This window comes from Olea europaea, unplaced genomic scaffold, assembly GCF_002742605.1.
Source record: "Olea europaea var. sylvestris unplaced genomic scaffold, O_europaea_v1 scaffold1348, whole genome shotgun sequence".
In the NCBI taxonomy this organism is placed as follows: Eukaryota; Viridiplantae; Streptophyta; class Magnoliopsida; order Lamiales; family Oleaceae; genus Olea; species Olea europaea.
The window spans coordinates 202,797-213,675 of NW_019230973.1; the positions used below are offsets into that span (position 1 = coordinate 202,797).

At 45.0% G+C, this 10,879-nt stretch overlaps 2 pseudogenes; both read left to right on the plus strand.

The window, feature by feature from the left end:
- The first annotated feature begins 5,460 nt into the window (after nt 1-5,460).
- On the plus strand, nt 5,461-6,489 carry LOC111375203 (annotated as a pseudogene).
- A 21-nt stretch (nt 6,490-6,510) lies between these two features.
- LOC111375204 lies at nt 6,511-9,860 on the plus strand (annotated as a pseudogene).
- Nucleotides 9,861-10,879: the final 1,019 nt, after the last annotated feature.

Below are 10,879 nucleotides of genomic sequence, written 5' to 3' on the forward strand. Positions count from 1 at the left end.
CAAATGGTGCCCTCGGGTACGGCATACCCCTTCATGTCAAATGGTGCCTCCGCGTACGGCATGTATGAAAAGTTATAAAGTTAATGTTTTGAAATGTATAGCTTGATCACGAATGCACCTATGACACCTATTGAGTTTTTCAACTCACGGGTTTAATCCCATCTCTACAGATTGAAGAAATTCTACATCGGGCATGGATATAGGAGAAGATGGAGAGTGATGCAACGAGCCCAAGGAAATTCGGTGAATAAGTGATTTGGATTTATTTTTATGAAATGTTTTCCAATGTTATTTCTTTAAAGTTTTGAATAACGCAGAATGCGAGAACAAGTTATGTTTTCTTCAAATAAATTACATTTTGTTGTTGGAAAAATGATTCAGTGTTTTTGTTTAAAGTATTTGAAGTATTGTTATTTAAATTATTATCCGAAGATGTAAGCTTTCGCTAAAACGTATATACTTGTTACTAAACCACCGGTTAAGCTAAGTAAAGTAAGTAGCGTTCCGGTCCACTAGAGGTCGGGGCATTACAGCGTGGTATCAGAGCTCGGTTTAGCCGGTTCTGTAGACCAAGTATTTTTTTTTAAAAAACAATAGGAAAATGAAAAGTTTAAGGTATTCCATGGCATCGTGCATCCATCCATCAATCTCATCCTATGGCCCAGGTATGTTCATGTTTAAAGTTAATGATTATGTTTATGTTATGATGCTTTGATATGATTTAGAGATGTGTTATTTAAAGATATGTAATGGACTTGGGCAAAAGCTAAGGGCTTAAAGGGAATTGCATGATATAAAAGTTTAAATATTTGCATGTTTTCTTTAAGCAAAGAAAAAGTATGATGCATGTGAAAATGCAACAGATATGGCTCGTAGAACGACTGGGGCATATAGAGAAGCATTGAACCATAGAATTGCTATTCATTCCTATGAAAACTATGTAACTGATCCGACCCGACCGCTTAGCAAACATATGTATCACATCTATGAGAGATGCATGACGGCAATTAATGCTGGAATGGAGATCACGCATATCGAGGCCATAAATAACCTCAAACACTCCCTCCCACCTCAATGGGGAGATATGGGAGTCACGATTAGAGATGAAATGTTAGAAGGCAACCTAAACCTGTTCGAGTTTGAGAGGTATTGCCATGCCCTGATTGATTTGTGGGATGATATAATCCATGAGGAGCCTGAGGAGGAACCTTTGGCTGAGGAAGAAGATCCTGAAGAAGAACCCAAGGATGATTTAGAGAATGATCCTGAGCCTGAGCCACAGGTTGAGATGGACATAGAGTCCGGACCTGAGGTGGAAGACTCCTCCGAAGATGAAGTTCCACCAAAGAAGATCCATAGAACTTATAGGGATTAGATTTAAATCCTTGTAATAGTTTCCCTTATGTCAAGAAATAAAATACTCTCTTCTTTACTTTAGTATTCGAAGAATAAAACTAATAAGAACCATACGTTTTGTTTAAAGGAAATGGCCCGCACAAACCAAAACTTGATAAGAGACCTCCTCCGAGCAGTTCAAGACCTAGGTAGGCAAAACTCGAACCAAGCTCAACCCCTACCACTAGCTCCTAATGTTCCAAACCATGCTTCAGTTGTCGAGCAATTTCGAAGGTACAAGCCCCCTACCTTCAACGGAGCAGCTGATCCACTTGCAGCCGAGGAGTGGCTTCGCAAGTTGGAAAATATATTCTGATTGATAGGGTGCACGGATCCTCAAAAAGTCCAGTGTGCTGAGTTCATGTTCTTCGGTGATGCAAGTCACTGGTGGGACTCAATGTCAAGGACAAGGACCCCTAAGCAACAAGTAGAATTGACTTGGGAGCAATTCAAAGGGGAAGTAATGGACAAGTACTTTCTCCAGTCCTTGAGGGATCACAAAGAAAGTGAATTCCTCCAACTCAAGCAAATGACTATGTCCCTGACTGAGTATGAGAGGAAGTTTGATCAACATTCAAGGTATGCTCCACATTTGGTGGATACGGAAGATAAAAAGGTATGAAGGTTTGAACAAGGGCTGAACTCAAATATAAGCATGATACTTATGTCCCATCGCTTCACCACAAATCGTGAAATGCTGGAAAGAGCTCATGCTATTTGGTACCAGAAGACTAGCGCCGAACAACATGGTCAACTGTTCAATCAATCGGACAATGGTAACATGGGAAAGAGGAAATGGAATGGCCAGAACAAGGGAAAAGGCAAGTGGCAGAACAAGAAAGTAAATGGCGGAGCCAATGCCAGCAAAAGCATTGTGCTGGTTATTGCGCCTTATTCTAAGTGTGGAAGGACACATCGTGGAGAGTGCTTACAAGGGAAAAATATCTGTTTTCGATGTGGCAAGCCAGGACATATCATTAGGGATTGTCCCACACGTACCCAGAAGAAGGATCATAACAGCGACCAGAACCAAAAAGGAAAAGTACGAGTTTTTCATTGACTTAACAGGATGCAGAGGAAAACTCTAATGTCATAGCAGGTACTCTATTGATAGCCAATAGACCTGCTTATGTATTGTTTGATTCAGGAGCTACACACTCCTTTGCTTCAACAACTTTTATGGCTAAATCTAGTATTACCTGTGATAAGTCGGAAGGTACATTAGAAGTTAGTATTCCTTCGGGCAACCCTTTGAATAATGATAGAATAGCCAAGTCAGTAAGTATCCAAGTTGAGGGAAAACCAATGGAAGCGAACCTATACATGATAGAAATGAAGGATTTTGATGTAATACTAGGCATGGATTGGTTAGGTTGTAATTACGCCACCATCCGATGTAAGGAAATGGAAGTATTATGCCACCATCCGATGTAAGGAAATGGAAGTATCATTCCAGAAACTAGGAGAGGAACCATTTTCGTTCCTTGGAATGAAGATAAAACCCCTTACTCGACTAGTATCGGCTTTACAAGTTGAGAAGATGTTGAGAAAAGAAACATGTCAAGGATATCTAGTAAGTATCTCAGGAGGGAAACAAGAGACGATAAGGGTTGAAGATGTACCAGTAGTACGGGAATTTGTAGATGTGTTTCCAGAAGATCTATCTAGTATTCCACCCGATAGACAAGTGGAATTCACCATGGACCTAATTCCCGAGGCAGCACCAGTATCTAAGGCCCCATACCGAATGGCCCCAAAGGAACTACAAGAATTAAAGAAGCAGTTGCAAGAACTCCTAGATATGGACTTCATACGACCAAGCGTATCTCCATGGGGTGCGTCGGTGTTGTTTGTAAAGAAGAAAGATGGAAGCATGAGGATGTGCATCGATTATAGGGAGATAAATCGATTAACCATCAAGAATAAGTGCCCACTCCCGAGGATCGAGGATCTGTTAGATCAACTGAAAGGAGCTAAGGTATTTTCCAAGATCGACTTACGATCGAGATACCATCAATTGAAAGTAGAGACAAAGGATATACCTAAGACAGCTTTTAGAACATGATATGGACACTATGAGTTTACGGTGATGCCATTTGGGCTAACCAATGCACCTACAGTGTTCATGGACCTGATGAATCGAGTGTTTCATCAATATTTGGATAAGTTTGTCATAGTCTTCATGGATGACATTCTAATATATTCCAAGAGTAAGGAGCAACATGAAGAGCACTTGAGAATAGCCTTAGAGGTATTATGCAAGGAGAAGCTGTATGCCAAATTCAAGAAGTGCGAGTTTTGGCTTGAACGAGTTGGATTTCTTGGACATGTAGTTACTGCCCAAGGGATTGAAGTAGATCCAGCAAAAGTAGAAGCAGTAACCAACTGGAAAACACCAACAAATGCTGGTGAAGTACGGAGTTTTCTAGGATTGGCTGGATATTATAGGAGATTCATAGAAGGATTCTCCAAAATAGCTGGACCAATGACGCAGATTACAAGGAAGGGAGTAAAATTCCAATGGACGAAAAAATGCGAACAAAGTTTCCAAGAACTTAAGCAGAAGTTGATATTAGCACCTATATTAACAATACCTGAAGGTACAGAAGGGTCCGTAGCAAAGAAGCAGCCTGATTTTCAGGCATTTCTAGGTAGTTTCTAGGACACGGTGTGCAAGCCATGTCCAGGACGCGGCAAGGACCCCGCCTGATTTTTAGGGATTTCTAGCCTGTTTCTAGGACACTATGTGCAAGCCATGTTCAGGATGTGTCCTAGACGTAGTAGGGACACGACCTGATTTTTAGGCATTTTTAGGTAGTTTGTGGGCACGATGTACAGGACATGTCCAGAAAGCAGCCTGTCTTTCAGACATTTCTAGGCAGTTTTCTGGGACAAGGTGTGCAGGCCATGTCCAAGCCACGACAGGGATGTAGCCTAATTTTCAAGCATTTCTGGACAATTTCTGGGCACGGTGTGCAGGCCATGTCTAGGTCACTTCCAGGCCGTGATAGGGACACAGCTTGATTTCTAGGCATTTCCAGGCAATTTTTGGGACACGGTGTGTAGGCCATGTCCAGGAAACAGCCTGATTTTCAAGCATTTCTAGGCAATTTCTAGGATACGATGTGCAGGCTATGTCCGGGACACGTCCAAGCCACAGCAGGGACGCAGCCTGATTTTTAGGCATTTTTGGGCAATTTCTAGGCACGATGTATAGGCCATGTCCGGGACGTGTCCTAGCCGCGGCAGGATGCAACCTGATTTTTAGGCATTTCAATGCAGTTTTTAGGATACGGTGTGTAGGCTTTGTCCAAGACGTGGCCGGGACGCAGCCTGATTTTTTGGCATTTCAAGGTAGTTTCTGGGACACGGTGTGCAGTCCATGTTTGCGATGCGTCTTGGCCAGCGTAGGGACGTAGTGTGATTTTCAGGCATTTCTAGGCAGTTTCTGGGACATGGTGCGCAGGACATGTCCATGACACAGCCTTGCTTTCAGGCATTTCTAGGTAGTTTTTGGGACACGGTGTGCAGGCCATGTCAAGGATGTAGTAGGGACGCGGCCTGATTTTCAAGCATTTCTAGGCAGTTTCTGGGACACGATGTGTAGGCCATGTTCGGGAAGCGTCCTAGCCACGGCAGGGGCGCAGGCAGATTTTTAGGCACACAAAGGAACAGAAGGGACATCTCATGCACCTGAATTCAGTACAGTAACTACTGGACATCACACACACATGAAAGGATCAACTCAGGCACAATGCAGGAACAAGGGGGCATATCACAAGCCCACAAAAGCACATCATAGTCATACCAAGGTGGCAGATTGGGGCAACCAAACTTAAGATCACATATTTTATGTCCACTGTGCAACTTTAGCTCAGAGGCTCGCAACTTGCTTCGTTCACTACGTATTACTATACATGGGTTTTTGTTATTTTAAGGAAAAGTTATTTCAAGGACCATGGGCATTCTAGCCTAAAAGCATTCCCAGATAAAGGAAATTTCGATTGGGAGGAACAGAAGGAGAGGGACAAATCGGAGCGACAAAGGGTTAAATCTCAATAGATCATGGTAGCAAGGCCACTGTGCCACATAGAATACCCCGTCGCATATTTAAGTCGTCTGCAAAGGATTCTACTCGTCACTCGATGGAAATTGTGCTTCAAGGCCGACGACACAGCACATCTGTTGCAAGGGCTTGGCCAACGACATGTGCCCCTGGGGACCATAAGGCCCCTACTATGGGTTGAAAAGTGGACGGTGAGTACGCACATTGCTTCTAGCTCGGATTCGAACTTAGAGTCATTTAATTATAATCCAGCGCACAGTAGCTTCACGCCACTAGCGTTTCAACCAAGAGCGATGACCAATTGTGCGACTCAATAGTTCCTCTCGTACTAGGTTGAATTACTATAGCGACACTATCATCAGTAGGATAAAACTAACCTGTCAGGCATTTAGTCGTAATCCAGCTCACGTTCCCTATTGGTGGGTGAACAATCCAACACTTGGTGAATTTTGCTTCACAATGATAGGAAGAGCCAACATCGAGGATCAAAAAGCAATGTCGCTATGAATGCTTGGCTGTCACAAGCCAGTTATCATTGTGGTAACTTTTCTAACACCTCTAGCTTCGACACTATCACCAGTTATCACAAGCCATGCTTTAACGGTTCATATTCATACTGGAAATCAGAATCAAACAAGCCTTTATCCTTCTGCTCCATACGAGATTTATGTTCTCGTTGAGCTAATCTTAGGACACCTACGTTATCTTTTAATAGATGTGTTGCCCCAGTCAAACTCTCCACCTGACAATGTCTTTTGCCCAGATCAGTCCACGAAGTGAGCCTTAGGTCAAAAAAGAGGGGCAGTGCCCCACCTCCGATTCATGGAATAAGTAAAATAACGTTAAAAGTAGTGGTATTTCACTTTCGGCTTTCGACTCCCACTTATCCTATACCTCCCAAGTCATTTCATAAAGTCGGACTAGATTCAAGCTCAACAAGGTCTTCTTTCCCCGCTGAATCTGCCACGCTCGTTCACTTGGCTATGGTTTCGCTGGATAGTAAACAGGGACAGTGGGAGTCTCGTTAATCCATTTATGCGCGTCACTAATTAGATGATGAGGCATTTGGCTACCTTAAGAGAGTCATAGTTACTCTCATCGTTTACCTGCACTTGGTTGAATTTCTTCATTTTGACATTCAAAGCATTGGGCAGAAATCACATTATGTGAGCATTCACAAGGACAATCGAGATGCTTTATTTTAATTAAACAGTCAGATTTTCCTTCCTCGTACTAGTTCTGAGTTGACTGTTCAATGGCCAAGAAAGCCCCGAAAGGACCCATTCCGAGTCCATCCGTCAGCAATCATGTGGCGACCTACTCTCGTTACAGTAGTAGATTGAACAGTCCGTTGATAGCCAATGGGTTTGGGATTGAGACCCCCATGCCCAGCCCTCAGAGCCAATCCTTTTCTCGAAGTTACGGATCCATTTTACTAACTTTCTTTGCCTATATTGTTCCATTGATCAGAGGCTGTTCACCTTGGACACCTGATACTGTTATGAGTACGATCGGGAGCGGACGGTACTCGATCCTCCAAATTTTCAAGGGTCGTCGGGGATGCACCAGACACCATGAGACGTGCAGCGGTCTTCCAGCTACTGGACCCTACCTCCGACTAAGCAATTTCCTGAGTGGACAGGTTGTTAAACAAAAAAGATAACTCTTCTCGAGGTCTCTGTCGACGTCTCTGGACTCCCTAATGTTGCTGTCAACAGTCGTGTCCTTGTTCAGGAATTTTAACCCTATTTTCTTTCGCTGAACGTGCAAAATGTGCTATCCATCGAACTTTCCCCGACCTTTAGGATTGACTAACTCGTGTGCAAATGTCAGTCACATGGAACATTTTCCCTCTTCGGCCTTTAAAGTTCCCATTTGAATATTTGATACTACCACAAAGATCCGCAACGACAACCACTCTGCCCGATCTCGTGCCCAAGGTTTTGTGCCCAAGGTCGCGCACTTCAGCGCCATCCAATTTTGAGGCTAGTTGATTCAGTAGGTAAGTTGTTACACACTCCTTAGCGGATTTTAACTTCTATGACCACCGTCCTACTAGCTTAATTGACCAACACTCTTTATGGGAACTAGGTTAGCATGCAATTGGACATCGTAACCTAGCTTTCGATTCAAACTACATCGCCAGTTTGGCTTAACAAAAATAGTCCACTTCAAGCTCTCGATTTCATGGCACAACTCAATGAAGCAGCTGTGCCGTCCGACCTATTTATAGTTTGAGAATAGATCGAGGACTCGCACCTGAGCTCCAGCTATCCTGAGGAAAACTTCGAAGAGAACCAGCTACTAGATGGTTCGATTAGTCTTTTGCCCCTATACCCAAGTCAGACGAACGATTTGCACGTCAGTATCACTATGGGTCTCCACCAGAGTTTCCTCTGGCTTCACCCCGCTCAGGCACAGTTCACCATCTTTTGGGTCCCAATAGGTATGTTTGCACTCAAACCCTTCTCAAAAGATCTAGGTCAATCGACATTGCACCCCTCAAGGAGATCACACCAATTAGCTTCCTTGAGCCTTAGGGTTTACTCATCCATTGACTCGTACACATGTCAGACTCCTTGGTCTGTGTTTCAAGATGGGTCGAATGGAGAGCACGTAGGCCAGTACCGGGAGTGCACAGGTGTAGTGGCATGCTAAGGGCGCGAGCTACCGCAACAATCGGGGCGATGGCATTTTACGAGCATGTTAACTACCCGAGCTTTGGTTGTCACCTCGATTCATGCTGGTCCATGCCCCGAGTTAATTGGCGGATCGGTTCATTACCGTTCCACATCCGACCAGGACATATCGCCAACCCCCATCTATTTCCCTTCCGACAATATCAACCACTCTTTGATTCTTTTTTCAAAATTCTTTTCATGTTTCCCTCGTGGTACATGTTCGCTATCGATATCTCCCGTATTTAACCTTGGACAAAATTTATCGCCTGATTGGGACTGTATTCCCACACAACCTGATTCGTCGATAGTACCTCGTGGTGCGGTAGGGTCTGATCACAACGGGGCTGTCGCCCTATCTGGTACCCATTTCCAGGGGACTTAAGCTTGGTCCATCACTGAGGACATTTTTCCATATTACAATTTGAACAGTGGGGCCATCCATTTCTCAAGTTGGGCTTTTCTCGATTCACTCATCGTTACCAGGAAAATCCTTGTAAGTTTCTTTTCCTCTACTTATTGATATTCTTAAACTCAACTGGTGATCCCTCTTGACCTGGGGTTACCGTCGAGCTGCGAGGAGTACCTTTGAGGTCGAGGCATTCAGGCCAAACGACGGGATCATGCATGACAACACACGAGTTGAGGTCTTCAGCCACCAATTATCGTCACTCGCGTCGATGTCCAATATCATCTGGGCCAACTGTGCACGAACGTGCACGAGAGGCCAGCGTCCAATCCAACACCCCGATCTTGTATTGGGGATGAGGCCGAAGGGCGACGATGTACATGACACCCAGGCAGATGTACCCTCAGCATAATGGCCTCAGGCGCAACTTACATTCAAGAAATTGAGGTTCATGGGATTCTACAATTTACACCAAGTATTACATTTTGCTATGTTCTTCATCGATGCGAGAGCCAAGGTATTAGTTGCTGAGGGTCATTTCGATTCATTGTACGCCCTGTCCTTGAGGTGTCGATTGCGAATGGGCCACCGAGGGATGAGCGATCTTTTGAGTATTCCTTATCACTTTTCTTGTCGAGGTTCATTAGTTCGTGCATCGGGCGCGTGTGTGTACATCGACGAAGCAGTTCCCAGAGTCGGGACAACTGTTCGGCCGTGCTCGTGTCGTCCTCCCACACGTGTTGTGATAAGGTTCAGTGGACTTCTCGTAACGCTGCAGGTAGTAGACCGCCCACATCATCATGATCTGAACACTTTACTAGAACATGTAATCAGTAGGAGCGACGAGTGGTGTGTACAAAAGGTAGAGACGTAGTCAACTCAAGGAATTCCTAGTAAGTGTACAAAGGGCACATTATGCGCAGGCACATTTTCAGACATTTCTAGGCAGTTTCTGAGACAGGCCATGTCAGGGATGAAAGCACATTTTTGGGCATTTCTAGGACACGGTGCGCAGGCTACGCTAGGACGCGGGCAAATTTGAGGCATTTTTAGGCAGTTTATGGCACATGATGTGCAGGCAACGTCTAGGATGTGGGCAGATTTCCAGGCATTTCTAGACAGTTTATGGCACACTGTGTGCAAGGCATGTCTAGGACGAGTCCTGGCCGCAACGGGGACGCAGGCTGATTTTCTGGGATGCAAGCACGTTCCTAGGCATTTTTGGGCTACTTCTGGGACACGGTTTGCAGGCCATGTCCAAGACATGTCTTGGCCACGGAAGGGAAGCAGTCTGATTTTCAAGCATTTCTAGGCAATTTTCTGGGACATGGGGTGCAGGCCATGTCAAGGATGAGGTAGGGACGCAGCCTTATTTTTAGGCATTTCTAGGCAGTTTCTAGGACACGGTGTGCAGGCCATATCCAGGACGCGTCTGGCCATGGCAAGGACACAGCCTGATTTTCAGGCATTTCTAGGTTATTTATGGGCACGGTGTGCAGGACATGTCTAGGATGCAGCCTCACTTTCAGGCATTTCTAGGCAGTTTTTGAGAAATGTTCGGGATGCATACGGGCCACAGCAGGGATGCAATCTGATTTTCAAGCATTTTTGGGCAGTTTCTGGGCAAGATGTCTAGGTCATGTCCGGGACGCGTCCTGGTCACGATATGGACGCTGCTTGATTTTCAAGCATTTCTAGGCAGTTTCTAGAACACGGTGTGCGGGCCATGTCCAGGATGCGACAGGGGCGCGGCCTAATTTTCAGGCATTTCTATGTAGTTTCTGGGACACGATGTGTAGGCCATGTTGGGGACGCGTCCTGGCCACGACAGGGATGCAGCCAGTTTTTCAGGCATTTCTAGGTAGTTTCTGGGACACAGCATGTAGGAAATGTCCAGGACGTAACCTACTTTCAGGAATTTCTAGGCAGTTTCTGGGACACGATGTGCAGGCCATGTCCAAGACGCAGCAAAGACACAGCTTGATTTTTAGGCATTTTTTAAGCAGTTTCTAGGACACGATGTACAGGCTATGTCTAGGATGCGTCCTGGCCATGGCAGGGACGTAGCCTTATTTTCAAGCATTTCTAGGCAGTTTGTTGGCACGATGCATAGGCTTCGTCTGGGCAAGTGTGCAGGCCATGTCCGGGAGGCGTCTGGGCCACAACAGGGACACAGCATAATTTCCAGGCATTTCTATGTAGTTTCTGGGATACAGTGTGCAAGACATGTCCAGGATGCAACCTGGTTTTTAGGTATTTCTAGGCTATTTCTGAGATCGGGTGTGCAAGCCATGTCCAGGATGCGTCCGAGCTACGAATGGGATACAACCT